The 27,609-nt window shown below is 48.1% G+C and overlaps 1 protein-coding gene across 7 annotated transcripts in view; it reads right to left on the reverse strand.

The window, feature by feature from the left end:
* PAK3 (p21 (RAC1) activated kinase 3) overlaps positions 1-27,609 on the reverse strand; it is a 246,332-nt gene that overhangs the window by 96,401 nt on the left and 122,322 nt on the right. For 2 of the 7 annotated variants that reach the window (XM_045801297.2, XM_087860119.1), the window contains exons 1-3: positions 21,591-21,827; positions 20,371-20,480; positions 15,089-15,236 (exon numbers count right to left, since the gene is read on the reverse strand). The exons of 1 other annotated variant lie outside the window; for it this stretch is intronic. The gene's annotated coding sequence lies outside the window, so the exon portion shown is untranslated. Of the gene's footprint in view, positions 1-9,766; positions 9,932-15,088; positions 15,237-20,370; positions 20,481-20,601; positions 20,668-21,590; positions 21,828-27,609 lie in introns of those variants that run through there. 4 more of the 7 variants (XM_087860115.1, XM_087860116.1, XM_087860117.1 and 1 more) reach the window with 4 other exon arrangements.

Raw genomic sequence — 27,609 nt, forward strand, 5'->3', positions numbered from 1 at the left:
GTTGAATTGGATACAATCAAAAATGCCCATCATGTGCATTTGCCACAGGTGCTCCAGCCAGGTGTATGAAGGGTGGAAATCCAGAAACACTGACCCTATGATTTTCAACGCCTCCTATTAAGTCACAAGCAACTGAAAGAAATGCTTTCATCAGATCTGGCACCATCAGAGACAACCCACATGTCTGTATCATTCTGTCTGCTTTCAGAATCGAAGTAACTGTTTATTTGCATATTTCCCCAATGAGAAACAAACTAATACTGGCTTCCTATCAAAAACAAAAGCCCAGGCCAGCAGATGCACAGCCATAATCTAAAAAAGCCAGAGGCAGAGCCCCCAAACCACCAGCCACACGAGGCTAATACTACAGATCGGTGAGCTCACCAATACTGCTAAACACCCTCTTCCTATCGAACTAGAGGATCTAACATAGAAATGAGATGTAGCCTAGGGGAAACTTCCAGGGGGTACTTCCTAATGTTTCTGACATACTACATGAAGAATAGGGTTGCAAGATACCTCGAGCTGATCAGATGACAGCCAAACTGACGAGAGCACTATGAAAGGAGGTGGATTTTAGGATCTCAAAAATAGAGTAAACAAGTCACAGAACTCTATGTTAAAAACATGTAACAACATAGGAGAGTATTTCAAGTTTCTAGAATGTGGGAAACCTGATTAACAAGAACTAGCTCTGCAGATCAAGACCTAATTGAGCTTTTAACAACAGCCTCCAGACTTGGAGATATTATGTATAGATGTCAGCCAAAGTGTCTCCTGAGACAATGGTATCACTGCTGGGCTGTTCCTTGTATTTGAGGATGAGGTTGCTGCTTTCACCTACCAGGAGAACGATGGACACTGAACTATACTTTGGTGGTGGGGAAAAAGCATCCAAGAGCTACCTGCTGGCTCCTTCCTTGGCTTCCTTGTAAGCGAAAGCATCCATTTTCAAGACGGGTCGCTGACCTCCCAGGTATGCTTTGCTGACTAGCCTACACTGATACGAAACCCACTCATCCTGTACACATTATTGGCAACTGAACCAACCAGCTTACGACTGACAATGCAAGATGATGTAGGGGACTGTCTTTAATTGCCAAAACAAACCCAAGATCAATCACCAAGTCTTTCACAAAGGGGACAGCGTATTATAATTTGGAAGACATTGCTCTGCGTTTCGACAGCAACCTGCGTTCTGAAGATTTCTAGCAGCTTTTCAGAGATTAATTCCCATAGTATGCTAAGATGCCAAAGAGGAGGGAAAGAACATTCACCTCGTTTGACAGGGAGAATGAGCCAGGTCTGAGTCTCCTAGCGGCTCCAAACCCACACTCCTTGCATTCCCAAGCTAGGTGGACGAGGGACAGCCCAACCACTAACTACAGGCAGCCAGATGGGCCCAACTTGGTATATCCATCACTTCATCTCAAACTGCACATAGTGCTTATACATGCCATTTCCCCCAGTAGAGCATAAGCTTCTGGAGGGTAAGGACCCCCCAGTCCTAACTGTATGCTTTCACACTGCCTCGGACGATGCCTTGTTCCCAGCCGGCAGGAAATACACATGGGAAGTAGTAAACAGAACTCCATACATTCTATGCATTTATCGCAGCACTGAATATGTTTTTCATCAGGTTGCAAAAGCCTGTATGCCTACTCAAAGCAGGTCTGAGCCAAGAAGCCATGTTTGGAAAAACCGGCAGTTGTCTAACTGCCAAGCCACTGGGCATGGCGTGGAAGTCAGCTACCAGTTGGTGATCAACACCTCATTTTTTATTTTTCACTCTGTAAATCTGTAATGTCCCAAGAGCTTCCACCCTCATTTGAGCTGAATGCCACCGTGCGAAGAAGGGAGTACCAGCCCCATCCTCACCACAAGGAATTTACAGAGCACTGACCTTGACTTACTCAAGGTCACAAAGTGCAAGAGGGGAGAAGAGAATCTCTAATGCTCCTCAGTTTCCCTTCCAGGAGAGCCATGCAGTGTGCACCCAAGTAAACCAGCCCCCCACGCATGTACTTCTATCCTCCCCACATAGTCATACGACAGCTCTAGCTTTCTCAATTTAACCCACTGGGGGCCAGTACTTACTGATTTCACCTGCTGTTCTCATCCAAAGACCCAAGGCTAGGGGATTAACTGACAGAACTCCAACAGGTTGCGTCGGCCAGTCGAACCAATTCTTAGACGGCCTTGTTTCGGAGCTTGTCTGTTCTGGGGCGCTCACCAAGGGAACTCTGCTATCAGAGACAGGGGTGTGCTGTTTCAGAGAGCCTCGCCTGGGAGATACCATTACAGCATGTAATGGAGGGAAGCCATTTCTAAGATCATTCGATCAGGAGGAGCTGAGCTACCTGTTAGGCGGACTTGCAGAAGCGGCCGGACAAGCAAGGCAGGCACTAGCTCTTTTTACAGCCGCCTGGTTTCAACCTCAGATCCTGCACAAGATAGCTCGCCACTGACATACATACAGGCACGGTCACACAGAGGACATTCGTGTTTGCTCTCATACACACAGCAAATGAGGTCAGTTCTGCTGTAGTCCTGTTCTCTGCTAACGTCTGTAATGAGTGACTTCCATTGTTGGTGGCAGGAACTTGACATTAATTAAATCCAATAAGGTGGCCTATTATAGTGGCAAATTTCAGAGACAGGCTGCAAATAAGAAGATCAATAGGTAGACCCCAGCATCCAGACCTCACATACTGCATATAATATGTGGAACCAATAGTCCTTATTCGAATAACTTCTTAAGCTTTGAAACGTATGCAGCGCCACACTTTAATATTCATTGTGTATGCTGCCATGAGCTGATGCCAAGAAAATGCTAATGATCATGTGATGTGTATTTATATTTGCAAACTGATGCATTACTACAGGTTTCAGCTTTTACATTTCCAACACTGATGCTTCTGAGAAGAGAAAATAAGATGCGTAAAGAACAGAGGAAGATGATTTCTTTAGCATAAAAAAAAAAAAACAACCCAAGCAGAGTACCTTCAAAGATGCCTCAAAGAAACGTGTGGGAAAAGGAGAAGGAAGGCAAAGCCTAGCAATAAAACATTTCCTAATTCTCAAAACAGAACGTAGTATCCTCGGAGGCATTCAGATAGGAAAAATTAGATGCAGACAGACAGCCCCAGTGAGCAGGATATGGTAAGCCAACGTCTTGGGTCTCTGGGGTTTTAGCTGCTCTCTGTTACTATGCATGGGTGACAATTACACCCTTCCCTGATCCACTCCAGTGAAAAAGCCACAAATTTCCTCAAATTCAGGCCTAAAGATTCAATTCCTGAATTTGCTAAGGCTTTCTGTACACCAAACAGACGCCTGGATGTTGTTTTCCAACCCGTGTGCCATGGCTCATCGTCCTAGGTCCTTGCTCTGTTCTCAGTTACTCTGTCCTCAAATCGGTTTCCTGCAAGAAGGTGGCCGCTGCAGGTTGGAAGAGGGGAGATACATGGGGTCAACTGAGACCTTCGTATCATTTCTAAAGTAGGAATTCAGATCGATTTGCTAAGCCCGTATTTCACTCGAATGAACGAACGAATGAATGGCATCTTGTCAGATCTGGAGGTCAAAGAAGATGAGCTGGCATAAAATGCAGCCACTCTTTTTCCAGCTTCTGCCCTTGACCTAAGTTTCTGTGTCCATATTTGAAGAGAGCTGCACGTGTATCTCAGCATCTTATCTGGGGGTTACGGTTAAAGAAGAGGATGGGGCGCCTGGGTGGCTCAGTCGTTAAGCGTCTGCCTTCGGCTCAGGGCATGATCCCAGGGTCCTGGGATCGAGCCCTGCATTGGGCTCCCTGCTCCACTGGGAGCCTGCTTCTTCCTCTCCCACTCCCCCTGCTTGTGTTCCCTCTCTCACTGGCTGGCTCTCTCTCTGTCAAATAAATAAAATCTTAAAAAAAAAAAAAGAGAGGAAATACGATCTATTTAAAAAATAAAAAGGTTTCCCTCCAATACTAAAGGAAGAATTGGATGTGACAAGACCTACTTTCCATCTATTCCACTTCACAGATGATAGGAGATTAAGATTCAGTTGGCCAGAGCCTTGGTGGTTGGAATCCCCGGTCTCCTCCCCTGACCAAAGGCAACGTTTTGGTCTTCACCAAAGTGGCTGAGGGTCTATGAAAAGATCATACCCCACTCAGAGAAATCCCTTGAGAATCCAAAAGCCTGATCTGAAGGATGACCTCACAACGGAGCATGCTAGTTTTCCCAGCTTACACAAGTCCTTCATTTGCAAGTTGTTGGATCTATCAAGCAGTCTGTTCCCCAGGCTAGGCATTACTCCACTGCCCACTTACAGAAGACGTGGCTCACCAGTGGTTCATGCGAGAGCGCATCCGCCCTCCAGCACAAGGTCGGCTTTGCTTCCCCAACGCTCACACACACAGGACAGGAAGACTGCCCCGTGTTTAAGACTTTCTGTGGCCCTGGGAAGCCTCGGGATTGAGATCATGGGGCCTGGCCCTCACCTCAAGGGAAGATACGGTATCCCGGAAGGAGAACTGCAGATAAATCAGAAGCAGGGCTTGGTGCCAGGAGGTGGAGTCAGCAGGCCTGAGGGGGATCTGTCGGTAGGTTCTAAATTTCTCCTGTGGAGCCTAAACTGTGGCCCCGGACAAAAACTTGGGAAGAAACAAGGAGAGGAAAGCCGGTGTTCATAATAAATTATATAACTCTGTATTATAACTCTGCATCAGGCAAGGCCCGACTCAGAGTGCTCTTTCTGCCTTACGACTGAGCCTAACACGCTGCCTGCACCCACGGTCACGTGAGCCAACCACCCGCTGCTTTTGGCCTTTCGAGGGTTGCCTCAGCATGCCCTATATTCTTCTGCCCTGCTTAAGAATGAGGGGCTACAAGTTATACGGCTGTATAAAGAGAGGACAAAAAAAGCTCTTCCACCAGCCTAACATTGCTTTTTCTAGAAAAAGAAACCAACTGCATGGTTCTTCTTGTTGATTTCTGGTTGACTCTTGCTTCAAAGAATCCTGAGACTGAAACAGAAACCTACTACCCTCTGAGGGGTCCGACAGTAACTCTAAGAATATGCCTCTTAAGTAACCCATCGGTGCCTGCATCCACACACTCAAACAACAAATACTGACTTAAGCTTATGTGCCAGGTGCCATGCTAGGCACTGGAAGTGAGATTATAGGCTTGAGCAATGGGTTTCATCTCTGGCTGCACATTATATGTATAAAATGTTTATTAAATATGCAGATAAAAATACAACTACAAAACAAGTCAGGGCGTGTATATTGCAAAATGAAAGGTGCTAAAAAAAAAAGAGGGACTGCAACAGTTTACAAGAGGGCAAGACTCTCTGACTGCTATCTTACTAGATGAGGAATCAGGGCCAATAATCATATGTCTGTACATAAGGGAAGTATTGGATATTGTTCCAAGGCATCATTGCCTTGCCTTTCATCCCCATGCCACCAACACCCATAGGCCACAGGTGTTGGGTCAGGTACAGAGGGCATACAGAGAGAGATAAAGAGCAGTCCCTGTCTTCAAAGAGCTCACAGTCTAGTGAGAACGACAGACATACACAGTAAGAAATACAATGCAATGAGACCCTCGGCATAGGAAGCTTTGGAGGGACGCAGCAGGGAGCATACTATGTCCCCAGAGGGGTCAGAGGATACTGCACCTGAGCAGGGTATTGAAGGATGAGTAGGAGTTCACCAGGATGTGAAAAGTGAAAAGCATGAGGTTGGTGTGGGCCATTATTCGATAGTATATTCCAAGCAATAAATACTCCAAGCATGCTAGGGTAGCCTTCTTAGCTTTAGGCCCCTGTTTCTGCTGAACTAAATGAGTCTGTCAGAAAGAGAACAGATCTCAAACCTCTGGAAAAAGGAACCTGTATGAGACTTTAAAAAAGCCAAGTCACTGGCTCCTAATGAACTATAGAAGAAGAGGTAGGTATGGTCTGATACAAAGCATCTTCTAGAACTGTAACCATATATGAGCAGAACAGACCTCTTTTGGGGTATGCATTAGGAAGATAATCCTTGGAGAAAGAAAATCCTTCCTTTCATAGTTCATTTCAGAACAAAGTTGCGCTCTTTTGTGGAGTTTTAATTTCAGGGGTTGATTTTTAGCTAGCTCTTTTATATACCCAAAAGAATTCTCTCCAACAAAAGAAGAACAGCTCATCCCAGTTCTACTTCTGGTTCATTCTGTGATCTTGAGGAAATCACTGAATCTTCAGAAATAAATTCATTCATTCACCATTGACAAAGCATCTATCTAGAATGTGCCCAAGTAGGCAGAGGATGCTTTGCAAGTACAGTGCAGGAAGGGTAACTAATACTGTCCCGAGAAGCTGGAGGATACGGCACTCGAGGAGGGTATTGAAGGATGAGTAGGAGTTCACTAGGTTCTAGGGCAAGCCATGAACAAGGTACAGCCTGCCCTTGAACAAACTAAAAGTGTAATGCGTGTTGGCCATGACAGCTCAGTACAAGGAGGGTGACAGGCTGCTACTGAGGCTAGAGTAAGGGCCTCTCCAAAGCATGAAGGCGGCTTCGCAAAGGAAGTACACTAGAGCTGAATTCGGCAGAACGAGTAACCACACCATGGCAAGGACGTGTCTCAGGCACAAGGAACATTATGTGTTAGGGCCCAGAGAAGATTAGAAATAAGGTACTGATTAGACGAGCTACAGGTAACTTGGCCAGACCACAGTAAAGAAGAGGGATGGAAAAAATAACTTCCACAGAGACCAAATGAAGAAGGGTCTTGTATGCCCTTTTTCTGGTGTTTGGACTCTTTCTGTCTAGATGAAGAGGCTTCAAGCAGTGAGATGGCATGACTAGCTGTGACCTTCCGAATTTTTACTTGGGTGACAAGGTGACAGATGTCCAAGGCTGAAGACTCAGGGAATTTTTCCGCCAAAGGGTGGAATGTTCCAGGTAGCAAAGTGGCAACAATTTAGAAGAGACAATAGCGATCAGGTGAGCCAGGGGAGAAAGCAAGCGCAGGAACCAAGAGACTAGAAAGGCAGGAGGAGGGACGTTTCAAGAGGGGTCTCTGTTTTGGACATTGGCCGAAGATAGCAGGGCTGTTAGGCCTGGTGGGATTAACTGGTCTCAGGATTGTGAATGGAAATACGGTTCTACCCCAAGAGGCCCAGAAGAATGTGAGAGACCGAATTCTTATTTTTTTCAGTCTTTGGGGTTCTTCCAGCTTTACTGAGGTATAATTAACAAATAAAAATTGTATACGTTTAAGGTATACAGTGTGATGGTCTGATATATGTGTATGGTGTGAAGCGGTTACCACAATTCAAGTTAATCGATACAGCCATCACCTTACATACCTATCTTTTTTTTCTGGTGTGGTGAGAACACGCAAGATCTACGCTCTCAGCAAATTTCAAGTACACAATACAGTCTGATTAACTATAGTGACCATGCTATGTATTAGGTCCCTGGTTTAACCTTTAGTTTCTTTTGGGGATTCCAAATAGAACTGTTTTAGCTTCTGTTTTATTTGGGTTTTATCTGTTTGCTTTTGGGGGTTTTTACAAATCAGAGTAAATGCTAGCATAGAATGGTGGGAGGAAAAACTAATGAAGCTGGTATGCGGATAACAAACTTGATTATGGTGGAAGCCCTTTGTGTTAGCAGCCATTAAAGCACCAGTAATAATGATTTTCCCATAAGAATAATAAGGACAAATTGTTCTAATGATTTTGGCCAATATGACAGCATTTATGACTTTTAGAAAAAATGCCTTTTGACTTTTATATAGACTCTACTAACAAACATAAAAATTCTACAACCACTAATAAGTATCTGCAATTGGACCTCGAATGGGCAACTTTTGTAAAATTCAGTATACAAAGAAAAGAGAACTCACACAGGGACACGTCTATCTCGGCAAAAATTAGACTAGGACTATCTGGTGGGAAGCACAACAAATATCTAAGCATCTTGACTTTGAGAGGCAGAAACCACATAGCAAGTCATAAAAAGCAGGAGGAAACATCAATTCACAGGTGGTGGAAAAAAATCTCTCTCCAGCTAACTAGCCTTCTCAATAGAGACACCAAGATTAGAGACAGTAAATACAAACGTAGCACCTGTGCTAACATGGTGATTTGGCATCATGAAATGGTTCGAGAGAGCTGGACACATGTGCTGTAGATATGAATCAGAAGACCATCGGCACTGAAGGAGGTACACAACCACCTGGGAAGAGTACAGAGTAAGAGAGAAGAAAAGACCACTGGGGAACACCAACATTTAGGGGCTAGAAGAGGAAAAGGAACCGGAGACCCCTGAGGAATATAGTTAAAGAAGTGGAGGAACTTGCTAGAAGATGTCATGGAAACCAAGAGAAGGGTACTTTGCTTTGAGTATGGCTATGAGGCACAAAAAAAAGAAAGAAAAGAAAAGAAAAGAAAAGAAAAGAAAAGAAAAGAAAAGAAAAGAAAAGAGCTACTCAGAAGTCAAAAACGCTCCACTTCGCGTCCTCCCATCCTTTCCCTAGAGTTTACTAAAGTTGATGTCATGTCACTTTCATGTCAAGAGAAATGGCCAAGTGGCACCAAAGGTCTGTTGACATGTTTCAGAATGCTTTAAGGAATCTCCCACTCTGGACATCTGGTGTTACTTGAGCAGTGTGAACAAAAACCACACAGCATGCCTGGAGAAAGATTTTCCTTTTGGTAGTGATGAGTACAACGGCGGCCATATATCACTCAGCCCTGTTGCAAAGCGTACTCTTAGGAGGTCACATTTGTTGCACTCCTGCAGTGTGTCAGACATCACACAGGATACAAAGAAAAATACAATATGGTGGGGCTAGCAGATAAACCATAGCTAGCGTTCGATTTTCTTTTTCCACAAGAAGGATCATGCTCAGTTTGATCAGCTCTTATTTGCTCAATGTAGCCCCCAAAGGCTTTGCCAAGCCAAGATGCAAATGCTCAGTATGGCCGGGTCCCACCTCAACCTAGTACTGCCGCTAATGAGCTTCGCGACCTTGCATACGTCCCCTGGCCCCTCTGAACCTGTTTCCTCATGTACGAAAGGGGACGACCTCGCCAAGAGGCTGTGAGAATCAAAGAATCCACATGTGGGAAATATGTGGAAGCAATTCAAGATATTCTACCCAGAGAAGATGCTTATGATTACGACCCTAGATTTCACGAGCCATAAACAAAATCACCAGCATCATTGAGACCTCACGTCCCGGGCACTCTGCTGAAAGTTACTCCTGCCCAAGTTCATGCCACTTGCGTAACCACATTAGGTATTACTATTTCCATTTTACAGACGAAATGGACCCCCAGAGACATCAGGTCATCTGCTAAGGGCACAGAGTGGAAGAATAAGACCACGACCCCACATCTGGGGTTGGACACATGCAAAGTGTCACAGTGAACTGTGTCTCCACTGCGGCGCTTAGGACCAAAGCCTGGAAATGGGCAGATCCTCTACCCACAAAGCAGACATTTCAACATTAGAATCAAGGGCAGAGGGATGTCTGTAGTTAGACGCCAGACTTCTGGCTGCACCAGGATCGGGAGTCTCTCCTATTCCCCTCCTCGAAGGTTCTACACCAGCAAACGCAGGAGACATTGCTGAGGACTTCCTGATTTCAAGGGAAAAGTTGTAGGACTAGAGGGGACATGGACATGAATCAGAAACATTAATGGCCAGATAAGCGTGTCCCAGAAGGACCCAGGAATGGAGGCAACGCTCCATAGGTTAATTCTGTTTTTCCCTCACCTTCTTAAGCGGGGATGAGCACTGCCTCCTAGCTTATGCTTAAGCAGGAATGTAAGGAAAGCAGACAGCCAGTCCTGTGACAATTGGCTCCTTGGCTGCAGAGAACCATCTTCTTTCTCTGCTGTCTCAGGGTTCTGTTCCTTTGAAGGCGCCTACCTCGGAGGGCTGTGGTAAGGGTAAGAATATCTATTATTTGTTGAGCACTTACTGTGGGCCGGATAGTGTGCTACATGCTTACATACTTTAGCTCATTCCGTCCTTGTAACAACCCAGTGAGGCAGAAGTTATTAATGTCACTCCCATTTTACAGATGAGGAAACTGAGCCTTAAGAGGGATGAGTAATTGACTCAAACAAGGTTCCGCAGCTAGGAAGCGGCCAAACCGGGACTCAAATGCTCGTCTTTGGACTCCAGAGCTCCTAATTCCTCTATCATAATGGATGAATGGGTTATTAACTGTTTTGAAAAGTACAAAACATCATATCCATGCACGGGGGTGGGTTGATTCACTTAGCACTTCACAAGGCATTCAAGTGAATTGAGGCAGGTGCATTTTCTTTTCCTTCTGAAAATTCACCCAGTCCTGGAAAATTATATAAATTGCTTTTGGTGACTCTCAGCATATCCACAGAAATGATCAAATGTAAGTTTGCCAGTCTATTTCTCTAAAGCCATCTCTTGGAGGAGGTGGTGGCTAAATTTTAACTCAGTACAAAATTTCCATAAAGGTCTACAGCTCACTTTCCTTCCTCTACCTTAGGCACAGTTGACAAAGGGCTTATTACACCATCTTCTGGAAAGATGGCACATCTCTGGGCTGGGCAAGAGGTCTACGAGGAGGTGTGCTTTGGGAAATGACTGCCCCACAGCCTGGCTGCTGTTCCCAACCATCCATGGGCCCTCAAGGCCTTGGGAGCCTGAAGACCACTGGATGATAAAGAGTCCCCCATTCCCAAGCTTCAAGACTGCTGCCTTGGGCTGCTGTTGCATGGTGACATCATTTTTCCCCCTCGAATGAAAGTACCTCGAGGACAGGGTATGTTGCTTTCCTCCATCTGAATCTCCTTCTGGGTCTAGCACTAGCTAGGGCCCATAGAAGCTCCTCAACCTACGCTGGTAATGCCATTGGAATTCTGGGATTGAGGAAGACAGGCACTGGATCTGTCCTGACACATTGCTGTCCACCCACCTCTTTTCAGTTTCTTACTGGAGTTTCACAAGTAGCTGTTCCAGGCCTGGCATCACACTAGACCCTGGGAATCCAAAATAAGTTAGACGATGTGGTCTCTGCTTTCCAAGAAGGTCTCAATCTGATCGCAGGTGTAGAGGGCAGTGTGTGGTATTTCAGAGTACAGGCTTGTCCCCATGGTGCCAGACTCCATTATCAAATGGCAGCTTGGACCTATTTTGCACTCATCTTTCCTCCAGAGGAGACTCCAGCAAGGGAAGCCATGGGTTAAGGAGGCTCCTACAAGGTGCTCTTGTGTTTCTAAATCTCTCGTCGGGAATTGGGGTAGCACGGGATTCTGGCACCAGGCTCCTGCTCCGCTAGTTGGTTCACTCCTGGGATTTGCGCTTCTTTTTACCCTCTTGCAGGGAAATCTACAGTCTGTCTGGAGCGCAAGGAAGTTTCTTCAGCTTGCCTTTATCCACGCCTACTGAGAAATTTCCTCTGTTAACGTGTCAGTAGCAGCTGTTGAAATTCCAGTGGGGTCTATGTATGCACATGCACACTCCCAACAGAAATTTGAATACCACGTTCCAGGGCTAACAGGGTAAAAGTAGGCCTGGCTAGACTAGAGGTGCCTACTGGGAACAGCAGGGAATTCCAGATCAGAAACCTAAAATCAGAGACCCATACTTTTGCCTAGGGAACCACAGCGAGTGCGTAAAGAAACACATGCTTTACTCTGCCCTCCCCTTGGGAGAGAAAGGAGGTAGCAAGTTAAGCCATAAACTTCCAGAAAATAAACCATCTAAACCCCAGCCCCTTTTGGATAGCCCGGCTAAGATTCTATTAGACATGACTTCCGTAAAAAAAAAAATTATGGCAAAAGGACATAAGATTTGATCTGTGGGTTTGAGCTTTTTTTTTTTTTAAACCCAGACATAAATTTCACTCCTTTCTTCTCTGGAAAGATCTAGTCCCACGGGTGCCCTGGCTGAGACCAACACTCTTCCTTTCGACACAGGTTGCTGAAAAACCTTCCAGCAGGGGTGAGGAGCGCACTGGCGGCAAGTAGGGGAAAAAAGGTGACAACTGTGATTGTGAACTCCCCGCAGTGGGGTGTGTGATGGTGTGTGTGTTAGGGTGTGAATGTGGCAGTATCAGTGTGGGGCCATGCGTAAAAGTGTGTGCCTGAGTGTGCAGTCACTATAACCATGTGTGAGTCATGGACGTGGGTGAGTGGGATCATCTCTGAAGGAGTGCTGGTCCATGTCCATGTGAGTATGTGTCAGCATCAATGCGTCTGTGTGAGTCCAAAGAAGAGTCCCGGCCGCTCGGGCGAGTATGTCGAGCTAGGGGCAATGTATTTATGCTTTAGTGACTGTGTGGGCACGTGGGCCACCGTGAGCAAGTGTATCCACCTCAGGGGGGATGTTTCAAGGGGAATGACAGTCTGAGTGAGTCTACGTGGCCGTCTGTGGCGTCAGCAGCGGCCCGTGTGGGAGTGCACAAATGCAGTTATGGGAATCGGGGGTGACAGTGTGGATTGTGTGGGCTGGTGTGGTGTGTGGCAGCATAAATGCAGGTCGGGGACAGTGCAGGTCACCACGTGTGTACTGGTGTGAATGTGTGTCGCAACGTGAAGTTATGTCAATATGAGAGTACAAGAGTGAGAATGAGCAAGCACGTGAGTGTGTGGGGGGGTGTGCCAGTTTGAACACATGGGACGCAGAGATGGCAGTGGGAGAGGGAGAGGGTGTACATGTGAATGTACATGAGTGTGAGACAGAGTGACTGTGTGCCCCTGGGGATGTGTGGGAGTGTATGATTTGGAGTGTGTGGCTGTGAACGTGAGCGTATGGAAAACCGTGAAAATGTGCAAACATCAGTATCTAGGCATGGGTGTGCCGTAAATGTGACTGTATGTTGATGTGAATTAGCGTGAGTACTGAATGTGAGTGAGCAGATGGATGTGTCGGAGTGTGTCAGCACGACTGCATCTGTGGGACTCTGAGTGTGAGGGTCGGGCGATGTGTGTCAGTGAAAGTGGCTGAGTTTACGAAAAGGACTGTCTGAGTGTGAGGGTCGGACGATGTGTGTCAGTGAAAGTGGCTGAGTTTACGAAAAGGACTGTATCTGAGGACCCATGCCTGTGAGTTGGGTGAAGAGTGCGATCAGGCCTCAGAGTGAAGATGAGTGAATGAGCGTAAATGGGTGCCACGATGAGCGTGTTTCCATGTGTAAGCGTGATTTGGGGTGAATGTGACAGATGTGGAGAGGTTGCGTCCGTGCCAAGTAGGAGTCCCAGAGCACATAATACTAAGGGCAAACTATAAGATGATATAGCAGCAGAAACAGGTGAGACTGTGTTTACCACAAATGTGTCCGGTAGGAAAAGCGTGAGCCAAGGAGGCACAAGGAGTATGTGAAGGTCCAAGAATACATGAGTGTGCTCGTGAAAGTGTGTGTATGTGTGTGTGAGTGCTGAAGCATTTGGGATGCTGAGAAACTCTCGAGGAAGTGTCTCTCCTCCCAAAGCCATAGCACGTACGTGTCCAGTTACAGCACGTTACTTAGCCCCTCTCAACCTTGGTCACCTCGTGGGCAAAACCATGATTCTAGTACCTACCTTGAAGCTAGTGTCACTTTTATAATCAGAAACAAAAACAGTAACTATTAGGAAAAAAAAACAAACCACCTACCTTGCAGAGTTACTGTCGGATCAAAGGGTCTCCTGCAAGTAAAATGCCCCGCCCAGCGCTGGCAACAGCAGACAATAAATACACATTATTACTGGAGCTGTCACAGAACACCCGGGAGAGACCCCAGGGCTCGCTTCTGACTTGAGCGAGTTCTAGTTACCTTCTGTCGCTCAAGGTCTATAGCGGATCCCCTACCATAGCATCTCTAGGAAGCTGAATACACCAGTATCGGCAGGGCTGTAATTTCATACCCTCACTATCCCGGCCGAAACCCTGGAGCTTCCCCTTCACAAGGAGGCACCCTAGAACACCTGCCGCTGAGCTGCACTTTTCCTTTGTCCCATTGGGCCCGGGGTGGGCTCCGTGTGAAAGGGAACTGCACTGCGTATTCCTTGTTTGCTTTCTCTTTTTCTTGTTGGGGTGTTTTTGCTTTTTTTTTTTTTTAAGTTTGGTTGGTCACTTGCTTTTGACTTGGGCGTTATGAGATGCCTGGGTAACTGACAAATAGACAGACAGAAGTGCAAAGAGAAGGAGGCAGGTAAGATACAAACAGGTAGCTGGATGGCGGCGTATGGCAACAGAAGGCCAGAGGGGGCAGCTGACAGCAGAAGCCCTAATCGGCTGCCCGACAGGGGGAAGAGTAGATGATCAGAGGCAGGCCATGGAACCCAAAAGGAATGGAGAGGAAGAGAGAGACCCAAACTGAAACGCTGCCGGGGAACTGTCGGGCACTTGGGAGAGAGACTAGAGACCTGTGAAATCGAGTCCCTCCCTCTAGTTTATGGTCTAGTTTACCTGCCAAGATGAATACTCCAGAAACTGTGCAAGAAAGATCAAAGGTGATAGAGAAGCAAGGGCTACACGATCTACTACGGGCTCAACTGTTGTTGGAGATCTGAGGGAGAAGTGCTCCCTGCTTGGTTGGGAAGGCAGAGAGAAGGTTCTAGAAGGTTTCAGCCCACCAGGCTTGGAAGCTGGGATAGATGGGGTGGGGGTATGCCTTGAATAGGAAGGTCAAATGAAAGTTGTAGAGCAGGAGAAATTTTGGGAACTAACTGGTCAGTCAGTGGTACGTGGCTGAAATGCCACTTTGACATCCGGAAAGCAGGAGGAAAGGAAATGCCAGCTTGAGGGGAGGCATGTCGGTGGTTACACGGAAGCTCTTAGACAGAGCCTGACAATTGCAAAGGACTTGGCCATGACTGTTCGGTTGTTTCTCCTACTCACCCCACAATGTAGGTCACAGCTATCATTCCCATATTAGAGATGGAGGGAACCGAGAGACCAAGTGTAGCTACATGGGCCACAGTCCCCCAGAAAGGAGGGGCTGTGCCCCAAAGCCTGGCTTGTGAGGCCCAGGCAGCGTCTTTAATATTGGGAACTCTGGTGGAAGGGTGGCCTTCACCTGGATTTGGAGATCCCTGACTGCCTACCCTGGAATCCGTTACTCACCTCTTATTGCCACGGCTACAGGACCTCAGCACAGGTGGGCACTGCCCATGAGAAGGGGCCGGGCTGCCTTCAGCTCCCACGGACTCAGTGCTGGGCACGCTAGGTGCCACAAGACGCAAGGACTCAGCTGCTCTTTCTTGGGGGCAACCTGCCAAGAGAAGCATCATGGGGGTGCAGGAATCTCTTGCCCCACCTGCTACTACTCCCTCAGCCAATCCCCTCAAACCTCAAACACACGCTATAGTGCATTTCAGAAAACCCCTTGAGAAGGCAGCGAATCAGAGAGGGGAGAAGCATAAAAAGGACTTTGCGAGGTCAGAGTCCAGAAAGGGCACTGAACCAGGAGTTTCAGGTTGAGAACTGCTGTCACCTCACCACTCTGGCTCTGCCTGCTAGCTCGTGGAGAAAACCTGCCCTAGCCTCCCTGGACAGGTGTCAGGAGGACTAGATCAAACAGGACAGATGGGAAATAGCCACATATTTGCAGGAGGTGGTCCAGTCTAGCATGCGACAGAAAACCGAGAGATCACGGCAAATGCACGTTGGCTCTGGGGACACCTGAGCGTCCTGAAGATCTAGCAATGCTGTTTCACTTCCAGGTGCCCACCTCCACCTCCTTCCCTTCTCAGCAACCTCCTTCACTGGGTGGCGGTGGGAAGCACTCAGAGGGTCCCTAACTTGTTATCACCTCACTGCCGCTGAGGGCCTCAGCCCCTGATCCTAACTGGAACCTCCTTCTGCCCCCCACCCTGACCCAATCTCTACTATAGGAAGGTCTTCCACAGTCTTTCTCAGATTTCTTAGGGTGAATATATCCTGGGTTTTTTGGGGGTGACAGTTTATCCCATCTTCCCCACAGATGTTTCCATGTCCAACCGTGGAGGCAAGGTCTTTAACCCCTCTTTTTTCTGCCTTCCCCCACAATCGCTTGAGCCTCTCAAGGACGAGACGGATCTTCCCTCTGCAATCCTTCCTACCCTGCGCCCGCCTTCCCTCCATGTGTCTGTCCTCCAAGAAAAGCAGCACCTATATGTGAAATCCTAGGAAAGCCGGACCCAGGCTAGCAAACTTTCTATCAGTGGATACTGGAATGCCCCAGGTCCTAATCCAAAGACACAGGTGGAGGGGTAGCTAAAGGCAGAGATAGTAAAACTGAAGACTCGGGGAGCCACGGAAAGCCCCAGGATTCCCAATTTCCCCTTGGTGAACGAGAAGACCAAGCCATACCCCAGGTCTGCCACTTGCTCCTGGCGAGACTCCAGAGCCCGGCCGCCCGTGTGTCCCCCAGGGGCCCTGGCATTCCCTGAGTGCTTCCCACTCACATACTCCCAGCAGCCTTTCCAGATCCCACCCACTGGGCCACTAAGTGGTTCGCCCATCCCCTGCCTGGCTGCATGAGCTCATCCTGCAAGGGGGCAGGGTGGGGGTAGGTGAGTAACAGCTGCCAAAGCTCCAGAGAGGGGCAGGACTGGAAGGGGGCGCAAGAAGGACGGCCACGAAAAGTCCCCTGAGCCTGGAGGGATGGCAGCAAGCACCCATGGGGGTGGGGAACAGTGCTGGAGGGCCAGGTGGGGGGGGGCAGTGGAGGCACCAGCATGGACCAACCAAGCACCTCCAGGTTCCTGTGTAAGATCGAGAGCTTTCCATAGGCCTGCCTTCACCTTGCCTCAGCCTCCCATGAACCGCAGGGCAGCCTGCTTCAAATACACCAGTTGCAGGGCTGAGCCTAGCAGGACACAGCACTCCACCTGGTGGCCACACTCCTCTCTCCTGTCTTGGGGGGGGCGGTGTTTTGTTGAGTGTGCGGAGATGCATCCTGTGTGTGAGTACGCATGGGGGGAGTGTGTCTGAACTGCTTCCTGTACCCCCACGGTATCAGGGTGCCTATACCCGATCACGTGCATGCCATGTCTTATGCATACTGTTTTGTGGGTGTCACATCTGTATCACGTTGGGGGGGTGTGCAGTCATGTGTCTAGCAGGCGTATGGACACAGTGTCTGCACTGTATTGTGTATGTGCTGTGCCTCTCACCATGTGCTCTGTGCCTTGTATGCACCTGGCATGTATCTAATCCCCGTTCTGTATCACGTGGCTCTGCCATATTATGTGTCTATATCCTGCTGTGTGTCTGTACCGCCCTGTGTCTGCACCTGGGGCTTAGCCCCCTCCTGGAGGCTGGGGGTAGGGATCAGTGCACCCATTTTCTGCCTACCAGCACCCCAGCTTTGCTGCACTTCAGCTTCCTGCCAGCATCTCTGTCTGGGGACCAGGGCGGCCACTTTGTTGATGGTGTGTGTGTGTGTGGACCGGGGAAGCTGTGGCCAACCACTCTCTCTACCACAGGGCCCTCCCATGGCAGGTGCCTGGCCCAGCACTAAAGAAGGCAAGGAAAGGAGTTCCGGAACCTTTCTCAGGCCCAAAGGAGGAAGCGAAGCGCTAGGGAGATGGCGCCCTTGCTCAACCCCCAGTCCCGTCCATATAGGAGAAGGGCCTGCTGGGAGCTTCAGGTGCCTCAGTTTCTCCTTCAGGCCATCTGGAAGGACTGGAGCCCTTCTCCGCAGGGAGTTAACAGCTGCACAAGGGATTAGCACTGGCAAAGGGAGCTGGGCCATGGGACGCAGGAGGAGCTCTGCCAAAGGTGTGCCCGCTGAGGTCACTAGAGGGCGCAATTGTGCTGGCGGTTCGGGGTAGTGTCTCTTCAGGGTGCGGAATTCCAAAAAGTCCACCTGGCTCAGAGAGGGATGAAGGAGAAAGAAGGATACACACCCTAAGCAGGCCTTCCTCCACCCTCATCCCAGGCCCTTCGGTTTTGAGGCTGATTAGGGAGTTGGTGACACAAGTGCCTATCTGCCCCTCCCCCCACCCACTGTATAAGATCTGTATAAAATCCCCACAGAGCTTCTCAGGGGCTTGGTTTTAGGGTCCCTAGCAGATTCTCCACTTGGGCTTCCTTTCTCCCTCCGGTTTCCCATTCACATGAAATAAAAATAAAACCATGCTGCTCAAAGAGATGAAATGTGTGTGGTGTTTGGGGGTTTGTTTTGTACTGTTTTCCCCCAAATCGGAGGGCATACCAAAAAGTGTGATTTAGAAGGGTAAATGGTTATTTGGGGGGGGGATGTTGTCCTATGGTGGATCTGCCTTAGTGACCAAGAACAAATGAACCCACTTCCTAAAATGTCATGACCATCTCAGAAACCACCTCGTCCAACCCCATCATTCAAAAGACAAGGAAACTAAGGCTCTGAGAGGGGCAGAAACAGACACACCTAACTCCTGACTCCCAAGGTTTATTCCACCCCAACTCCGTGTCCTCTAGTCTCTAAAAACCTTCCTTCTCCAAATCCAGCACCTTCCCAACTCAGGGCAAAACCCTATCCTCTCTCTCTACTGCGTGGGCTCCAAGACGGTCCTGTTCTGTCTCAATGATCAGCCACCCAGGCTTTGCTGTGACCACACCTTGGGAATATCTCCATTCCCCACCAGTCAATCGTTCCTCTCCAGTCTTCAAAGTCCACCTCCCCCCTTTTGCTTCCCACCCACAGACCCAGCCGGATAGCTATGCCATTTTGCCCCTCATCATGTCCCCTGGGGGCAGCAAAGATTGCCCCAACCTGCAGATAATTGACCAAATGTGCAAATCAGACATGGATCCATTGTACTGATTAACATTTCCAATTAAACTCTGGGTTAGGCTGCGTGTATTAGTGACTGGAGTAATCACTGCTCACTGCGCTGAATGTAAATGCAAATGCCTTCCAAAGTCCCCGGGCGCAGGAGGAAGCGACACATTTCGGGAGGGAATGGAAACAGACTGCCAGGCCCCGGGGGTTCCTCTGGCTCTCTGGTACCCCTAAATCAGATTTTAAACTTATGGCTGTTACTTGATCAGAAGGCTCCAGCTTCACACCGGAAATGGAGGACTTGGGCCCTGCCAGCTGCTACGTGCCCTTTCCTGCCCCCTCCTGGAGAAGCCGCAGAGTGCCGAGTTGGCAGGGGAGTCCACCCCAGGCCCTGCAGAGGGAACCGCCTAGCCTCTGGCAGGTGGAGAGCTTGGGGGACAACAGGGCACCCCAGAAGCCTCAAGAGCCACACTTACCTTCTAGCGCAGGGATTTTCACCATCCCTCACCTCACAGGGTCCCACAGGCCCCTGGGAAGGAGGGCATTTTTGGAACACAGGCAGATACCCCATGCCTGCAGCAGGGACCCCAGACCTGGCCCTGGCCCTCCCCGTGTGAAAATAGTCAACCTACCTGTCTTGGGCGGATTCAAAGCTCCCCCAATCCCCTTTGGGACCCTGCCTCCCTATTCCTTAAAGGGAGCCTGAAAGAGCCATTGTGGAGTCCGCTGTTCACAGTTTCTTCTCTTTCCTATGATCAAAGCTACTAGCTCCTGAAGGTGGGTTATATGGATGGAAATGCTATCGAGTCCCTAAACATCAAGAAATCGTCCCCCTAAGTCTGGGCTGAGCCACATGTGCCTCGATCACCAACATTTCCCCATCTCACCAGGAAAATCGGGACCTTCGGGCTCCTGGTTAAGACCAGAGCTTTCTTCTTGTTCTATCTCTCTATGGCTTTGTTCCTACCTGCTCTGAGCTTACCTGCATCTAGATTTCTAGCCCTGATTGCTTTTTGCCTTGGCCACCCCGTTTGACCTCACAGGAGCTTTGTGTCTGACCTCACAATAGCAGAGTGTCTGATGGGGGCAGCACCTCTCCATCCCCCCACCCCAGGTATTCCACATTTTTCTCACTTGTCACGTCTACTGACCTCTCCCCAGAGACCTCAGCACGCTTGTTTGCTTCATATGCCAATTCTGCCTCCAGCCAGACAATCTGCAACCTGTGGTAATGGTCGGCTAGTCGGAACGCCTTTGGGGTGTTGTGGCCCTTTGCCTGCATCCGTATTACAAATGAACCTCCTGTTTTCTGTTTAGTCTCTCCCACAAAGCCCACTTGCCTACCTGGAGGCCTGGAGGGTCCACTCCTTGACATCTAAAAGTCCCTCTGGCCTCAAGATTCTCAGCTGTTGGCTTTTACCCAGCATTCATGACAGTCTCTTCTCACTTTGCCTCTTTCATGGAGGAGGGAGGTATGACATTTGTATCCAGAAACGAAGGCTGACATGGCTCTCCCTCCAAGCCCTGGCCTCTTAGTTGTCCATTACCGGATTAAGCCCCTTTACCCGAAGGTGCCCCTGATTAGGGGCCTCAAGTACCAAATCACAGACCTGCCCAATCATAATTTTGCAAATGGCCCAGTGAAAACCGCACTGACCTTTATACCTCGGTCATTCCAGAACAGGGCCACAGTGTTGTCACCAACAGGAATGGACCTCCTTCTGTTCCAACACCTCAGACAGCCATGCAGTTGGCCTGGATTTGAGTCTGCAAAACCATGGGGGGAGCAAGACTAACATGGCTAAAGGCTTCCCTGCTGAAAGCCATTAAAAAAAAAGAATAACACTGCAACTGCCCCCTTCATGCTTCCCAAAGCCAAGCCACTCACCCTTCTCTGCTTTGCTTCTACAGACCACAGCCTAGAACCCTCAAGTCCAGAGTCTGCCACTGGATTCTGGAAGGTGGGACCAAAAAATCAAGTGGGGCCTCTGGCTCCCTCCCTGTGGGCACCGCCCTCCCACCCTGTCCCTCAACCACCACCTAGGGAAGGAAAGCCTGTGAGAGCAAGAATCTAAAATGTTCAATCCGCCCCAAAGTGTGGCTAGTCATCTAGCCAGAGCCAGTTCACAAACTGAGGTCAAGGCCCCCTGCGCCGCGCTGAGGACAGGGTAGGGGGGCCGTGGACCTAATGACCCCTAATGACCCCTGCCCCCCCCAGACAAAGACAAAGGCCTACTGAGGGACGCCAGGCTTTTTAGGGATAGTACTGCATCATTCCAATCTCCACATGACAAGAAATGAGTCGTCCTGTCATTACCCTCCCCCGACCTAAAAAAGGGGAGGAGGGTAAAGGAAAATAAAAGAAAGGGCGCCCCATAGAAGAAAATCGTCACTTTTTCTGTTTGCTCAGGTTGGGCTCTTCCCCCTCCCCTGGACTTGTCCGGGCCGTGGCCACACCTCCTCCCCTCGGTGGTTTTTCTTTTTTTTTTTTTTTTCTTGGGGGGGTGGTGGCTTGCCCTCGCTTCTGTAGCTGGGGGAGGGGGCGAGAAGATGGTATAAGACTAACTGGCTGACGTTGCTTTGAGGGCGGCTTTGGCCTCCAGCGGCCCAGGCCCGAGTCGGGGAGTCTAGGGCTTGCCCGGGCGCCGGGGTCCAGGCCCTCTGAAAGTGGCCCTGACACACCCACTCGTCCGCGTCCGCCCAGCGCGATCGGGCGAACTGCGCGCCAGGGCTCGGGGCTCCGGGGGCGCCACGGAGGGGACCCGAGGCTGGGGCGCCGCGACATCAGAAGGTGGTCCCCCGGGAAGGCAGAAAATCTTCCCAGCAGCGCCACACCCTCCCCCGAGCGAGCCGGGCGCCGTCAGTCGCGGGATTTACCTGCCACTGGTCCAGCCACCCTGTCCAGACCTTTCCTCTCTACCTCCGAGCGCTCGGGCTGGCGAGGCTGGGGGAGCCGCAGCCGCAGCCGCAGCCCCGGGCCCGGCCCGCTCCCCCCGGCTTTCCTCCCGGCCCCGCACTCCTGCTCCGGGCCGGGAAAAGCTGCAGACCCCCGCGCGAGCCCCCAGACGGTGCGCTGCCGACAGCTGCCCGCCCGCGGCAGAGCCCCGCTCGGCAACCGCTCCCTTGCTCCTGTCTGCTATGACGTCACCCGGGCTCTGCACCGCATGCGGACCAATCAGAGGATGAGCAGAGAACTAAAATCGCCCTGAGTGGGCTGCTGGGGACCAATCTTTTGTTTCCAGGCAGGAAGCGCCTGGGAGGGGAAAAAAAAAAACTGACGGGGAGGGAACAGAAAGAGGGAAAGGAAAAGGAGATGGAAACTTCTACACTGTCAGCGTTGTCTAGACAGAGGTGGGGCCATCAAGAGAGAGGCGCACCTGACAGTAGGGACGGGCGGGGGCATTTCACGGATCTTCCTTAACCGGCCCCTCGGGAAGACTGGAATTTCAGATAAATTTTCAGGGGAGGCAATCCATCCAGCTACACGGGCACTCTTTACTGGGGAAAATGGTTTGGATTTGGGACACCACCTGTCAGGCCAACAGGTTACGTTTAGGGAGTCTTTGGACTACACAGTAGACTCTGGCAGATACAGCGGCATTTAGAGTTGACAATCGAGATAGGGAAACTATCTTTCTGCCCATGAAACACACATTTCAAAACACGGAGCGTTATACAAACACACAAACTATTTCAAGTAGTTTAGATATATAGATATATTTAATTTCATTAAAATGTGGCTCTCCCTAAAACCTCTGTGGTCTCTCGTCTTTAAGAAAAAGTTCAAATTTTTGCCCGCTTGCAAAGCTTAAAATGTAACTCCAAAAAATCATCTCTTGCTACTCCAAAATCCATACCCCTCCCCCCCCCCAGGATTTAGCTAGATTATATAAATTATGGTAAATCCCAGCAAGGAGACAGTAAGCTCTCACCAAAAATGACAAAGAATGCAAAATACTAAGTACCTTCAAATTACAGTGATGTAAAATACACCCACAGAAATGATCAGAAGAGAACATAAAATTATCACAGTCAGGTAAATTTTATGGGTGATTTTCCCTCTCCACTTTCAAGCTTATTTTTATGAAGACAAATATATCCTGACGTACTTAAGTGGTCAAAATGGGCTATGACTCTCCACAATACACTTTTCTTCCAATTTTCTCAACACCCCATAACACCTAGCCATCATTTCTCCATAATGCTAGCAAAACAAATTTCAAAACAGAGAGTGAATTAATACATATTTGCCAAGTTCCTCTTAGGAAAAGTCACACAACAGCCCCCTAGATTCACAGAGACAATATCTGGGGAAGTTGAGAGAATGGGATACCTCTTTGGATTAATTCATTTAAAATTATGATCATGCTGGAAGTTGAAAAAAGAACAACAAAGATCCTTCTAATCTAGGACAAGGCAGGAAAGAGGGAGGCAAAGACAAAGTAAACTACATACTCCAGAGGTTTTAAAGGATCACTTTGCACTTTACTTTTTATTTTCCTTAATTAAAAAATATATTTATGCATACATGACTATTACATGAACACTGTAGGAAGTCGCAAAGCTGGAATTTGTATCTAGATCTGAGTCCAAGGCCAATGCTTTTTCTAATATGATACATGGTATTATTGGTTTTGTTAAAATACATTTTTGCTTGGGAAAAAAAAAGAGTATACTAGATTGGTGTTTTTTAAAAACTCAAGCATTTTTAAATAGCTTTTTGTGTGTGTGCTTGGTGGTTGTCTTCCTAATGCAAAAACACTCCTCACCTTCCTCCTCAAATCCCTGATTAATAGGTTGAAATCACGAGGGCTCTGCTTTCAATGATTTTACAGATATCTTTTTAATTAACTTTGGGGTTAAAGAAAGTAGCCCATTACATTGATTTTTTGTTTTTACGTCATGGTAAAAGTAATCTAAAAATCACTGATCTAAATGAATGAACATTTACTTTATGTTACATCTCTGATTTGTAAAATGCACTTATTTGGGTTATTTTAAAGAATAAGAACGTTCTTATTTTTTAAGAAATAGATAAAACCAGATTTTTTTCTGGCTAATGATTTAACTTGTTCTTCTGGGCTATTGATTTAAATTGTAATTAAAAGGTATTTGATTTCACTCTAATCTTCCCATATACCTCAGCTATAACTCAGAGCTATTTATGCAGTCACCGCACATGGTTATTTAAGCATTTCATGTGTGTATTTCTTCTCTCACTGGTGATTATAGAAAGTAGCACGGGGCCAAAATCCTATTACGTTCCTGACAAATTAAAGCATAGGGTTGTCATAGAAAGAGGACTGGGCTTAGGAGCCAGGCCCAGCACAGAAGACTTCAGTGTTCCCATGAAAGGGCAATAATCTATATTCCTTTTAAGATTTATTTATTTATTATAAGGGGGGATGTGCATACCCACGCAAGCGGTGGGGGGGGGGAGGCAGAGGGAGAGAATCTTCAAGTGGACAGAACTGGACCGGGAGGCTCGATCTCAGGACCCATGAGATCACGACCTAAGCCAAAACCCAGAGTCAGACGCTTAACCAACTGAGCCCCCCAGGTGCCTCAATTCTTCTTGATACCATAAAGCAGTCTTTACTACCAACGTGGTTTGTTCTCCAAGAATATAGGACGGCTACATGGGAACTTCCAGGGAAGCTGAGAATGTCTTAATGATTTCATCTGTGTAATTTTTCCCACTCAACTCCCACTTTCCCATTTCCTTCTCCAAGCTCATTGATTTAAGGATATAATAACCACACTACTGGAATAACCACTTGGCATGTGTATCTTGCTTCTCAGGTTACAAGCCACTTTCATACCTCCCCGTTTGATCCTCACAACAACCACAACAGTGTACTGTGGCAATTATGAACTGCATTTCATAGATGAACAAAAGGACACCCAGGGGTTTAAAGCCACCTGTCCAATACCTTACAGAGATGGTCCTAGAAACCAAGACTCCTACCCTCAGTTGTGTTGTTCTTGTTTTGTGTTTGTTGTATTGCTCCTCCGGCTCTCACCAACCCTACCAGCCCCTAGAGTCACATGAGAAGCGACAGATTCTGGGATGGGGCTTAGAGCAACAGAAGTAAACTAGAACCATCTTCAAAGCTTTCCAATCAAATCCCAGAGAAAAGGAGCATGGCTCACTCTCGTGTACGACAGATGGGAGCATAAGATGGCAGAGCCTTTTTGGAGGGCAAGCTGGAAACACCTAGGAAATCTTAAGTGCATGTGCCACTTGACCAAGCAATTTCAACTCAAGGAATTTGATTATGGATACACTCATAAAAACACAGACATATGTTCAAGTGTGTCTGTTGTTGAATCTTATATGAGAAAGAAACACTCATCATACAAAGGCCAACCTAAATGTCCCTTGATAAGGGAACTGGTAAATAAGATATGATATATGCTTATTTTAGAATATTAGACACCAGGGGTGCCTGGGTGGCTCAGTAGGTTAAGCGTCTGCCTTTGGCTCAGGTCATGATCTTGGGGTCCTGGGATCAAGCCATGCATCAGGCTCCCTGTTCAGCACGGAGTCTGTTTCTCTCTCTCCCTCTCTGCTTTCTCCCTCTCTTGCTCTTTCAAATAAATAAATAAAATCTTTTTAAAAAGATTATTAGATACCAGCTAAAAAGAATCAAGTGGATTCTTATGTATTGAAATAGAAACACGTCTTGACACCTTCTTGAGTGAAAAAAGTTGCAGAACAGCACGTGTACTATTATTTTATTCTTGTTAAAACATGTGCACATGCACGCGTGTGTGTTTATGTTTGTGTGTTTCTTTCAGCTGGAATCATACACACCAAACTGCTAACAGGGTAACTCTGGGAATTAAAAACGTGGGAAGGAAGACATGCGGGTATGTGTGTATGGTGGAGGTCATTAACTGTTTTCTTCATATACTTCCGCATTGTCTGTACATGTTTTTGTAATAAACATACCGAACATGTAAGAACCCTTACAAAGTGAAAACATAGCTTTCTTTGGATGGAGACAGAAACAAAACAAAGCAAACAAACAGAACGAACAAACTGCTCTCCCGAAAAGAGTCTGAATGTGAGGCCAGGCTGAGCCAAGCCATGCCTGGGCAGGCAAGGAAGGTGGCCACATACACCCCACTGGGCGAAAGCCACCTGGATATCGGGGCTCCCTTCCCACCCCCACCTCAAGTCCTACAGCCAGAAATCATTCCCCGTGGTGGACTCTGCATCTTTGCAGCTCTCCGTCTTCACAGCTTCTGCTAAAGCAGCTGCACTTAAAATAAAACAAAAACAAAAACAAAAAACTCCCCCTCCTGCTCTGAATACAAAAGAACCCAGCTGGGCAGCTAGTGCAAAAGGCTGTTTGTTAGCTGAGAACACTGTGCCCACTCCTCCTTCATGGGGGGTCTGCTCACTGCACCTTGTGGCCATCTCCACAATCAGATCCGACTGTGCCCCTTCCTTCCTGCCCGCCAACACCCACTCATCAGGGGCTCCAGCTTTCCTGTAGGAGGCAACGTGGTGAGAAGCCTGCTAGGCAAAAAGCAAGGAGCCTCAGAAATGCCAAAGGCTCATCCTAGTTCTCTTTAAAAACCAGAAGCTGAGGGAGGAGGGAAGCCCATGGCTAGGAAGTCACCGTCCTCTCCGGGCTTCAGAGTTGTGGCCAGGGAATGACGACCCCCCAGATCCTGGTCAGGAAACCCTGAGCAAGACTCAAATTTCCCTGGGCTTTAGTTTTCTCTGTGAAACCTGACCTGCGTTCTCCCTTGACTCTTGTACGGATGCAAACGACTAACGGAACAACGGTGGATTTAACAGATTTCAGAGCCACACACCTCCTTAATAGACTTGAGGAGTCCCCATTTACAAATGCTCCCTGTATTGCGGGACCTTGGGAATGGCGGGGGGGGGGGGCGCATCTCTCCTCACCTTCCTTCACTATAATTAGCACCCGTTAGGGACCTGCCCTGTAGAACCTACAACTTTCAGGAGCTCACAGCCTCTGCGCTCCTCCATTCCACCAGGGAACTAGCAAAGGAAAAGCAGAAGACAATTAAATGCAGGTGGCTCTGGATGAATTAATATGAGAATTAGGAAGGTCCTCTCCTCTGACTTGGTTTTAATTAGCCCCACTTCCACCATGGTCCTACATAACAAACCACATTATTTAATTGAGCTGATGCTCTGTTTGATTTTGCCCCCAAGTGGATCACATTATACATTCCTTCCCTACATGCTCTGATCGCGGCACTGCCTGTGCCTAAGTCAAACTGCAGAGTAAAGTGAATTTGGAAAGTTGGTTTCCTTGCTCTCCCCGTTTCACTAGGAAAAAAAAGAGAGAGAGAGAGAGAGAGAGAAGGAGAAAGTGGAGGACAAAATCTAGGGGACGAAGAACCAAGGGGAGAAATAGAAAACCAAATCTTAATTTTTTGGACCGGCTGGACTATGACGTCATGCTTTCCCAGCTCACCTGTGATTGGCTTCTCAGTTCAGCATCTGCTGAGTGCTAAAGGCTGATTATTTGCCAGAGATACAGACCTTTCACAGAAGCTTTGAATCACTGCTGGTTGTCGTGACAACCTGGGCAGTGTCTGTTCCTGATAACCACATAATGAGGTTGTCAGGAACAGAAGTGCCCCCCTCTCCACACCCAGCCATCTGAGGGGGTAAGCAATGCAACGTTTCTTTCAGGAGGTGAAAGCGGGGAAAAAAATCACCAACGGGCACGGTGGAGATCCCCTTTGATAACGTGTGTCGGCCAAATCCTGGAGAAAAAACTCCTTCTTGAAGAGTTCCTTACCTACCATCTCCAGGTCCTGTCAGAGCCACTGTATTCACTATATTTCAGCAAACTGAAGAACAGGTGGTGGAGAGGTAAGGCATCTCTGCAGCCCCCCAGCA

This window comes from Ursus americanus, chromosome X, assembly GCF_024610735.1.
Source record: "Ursus americanus isolate L20-20 chromosome X, mUrsAme1.1.p, whole genome shotgun sequence".
Taxonomy (NCBI): Eukaryota; Metazoa; Chordata; class Mammalia; order Carnivora; family Ursidae; genus Ursus; species Ursus americanus.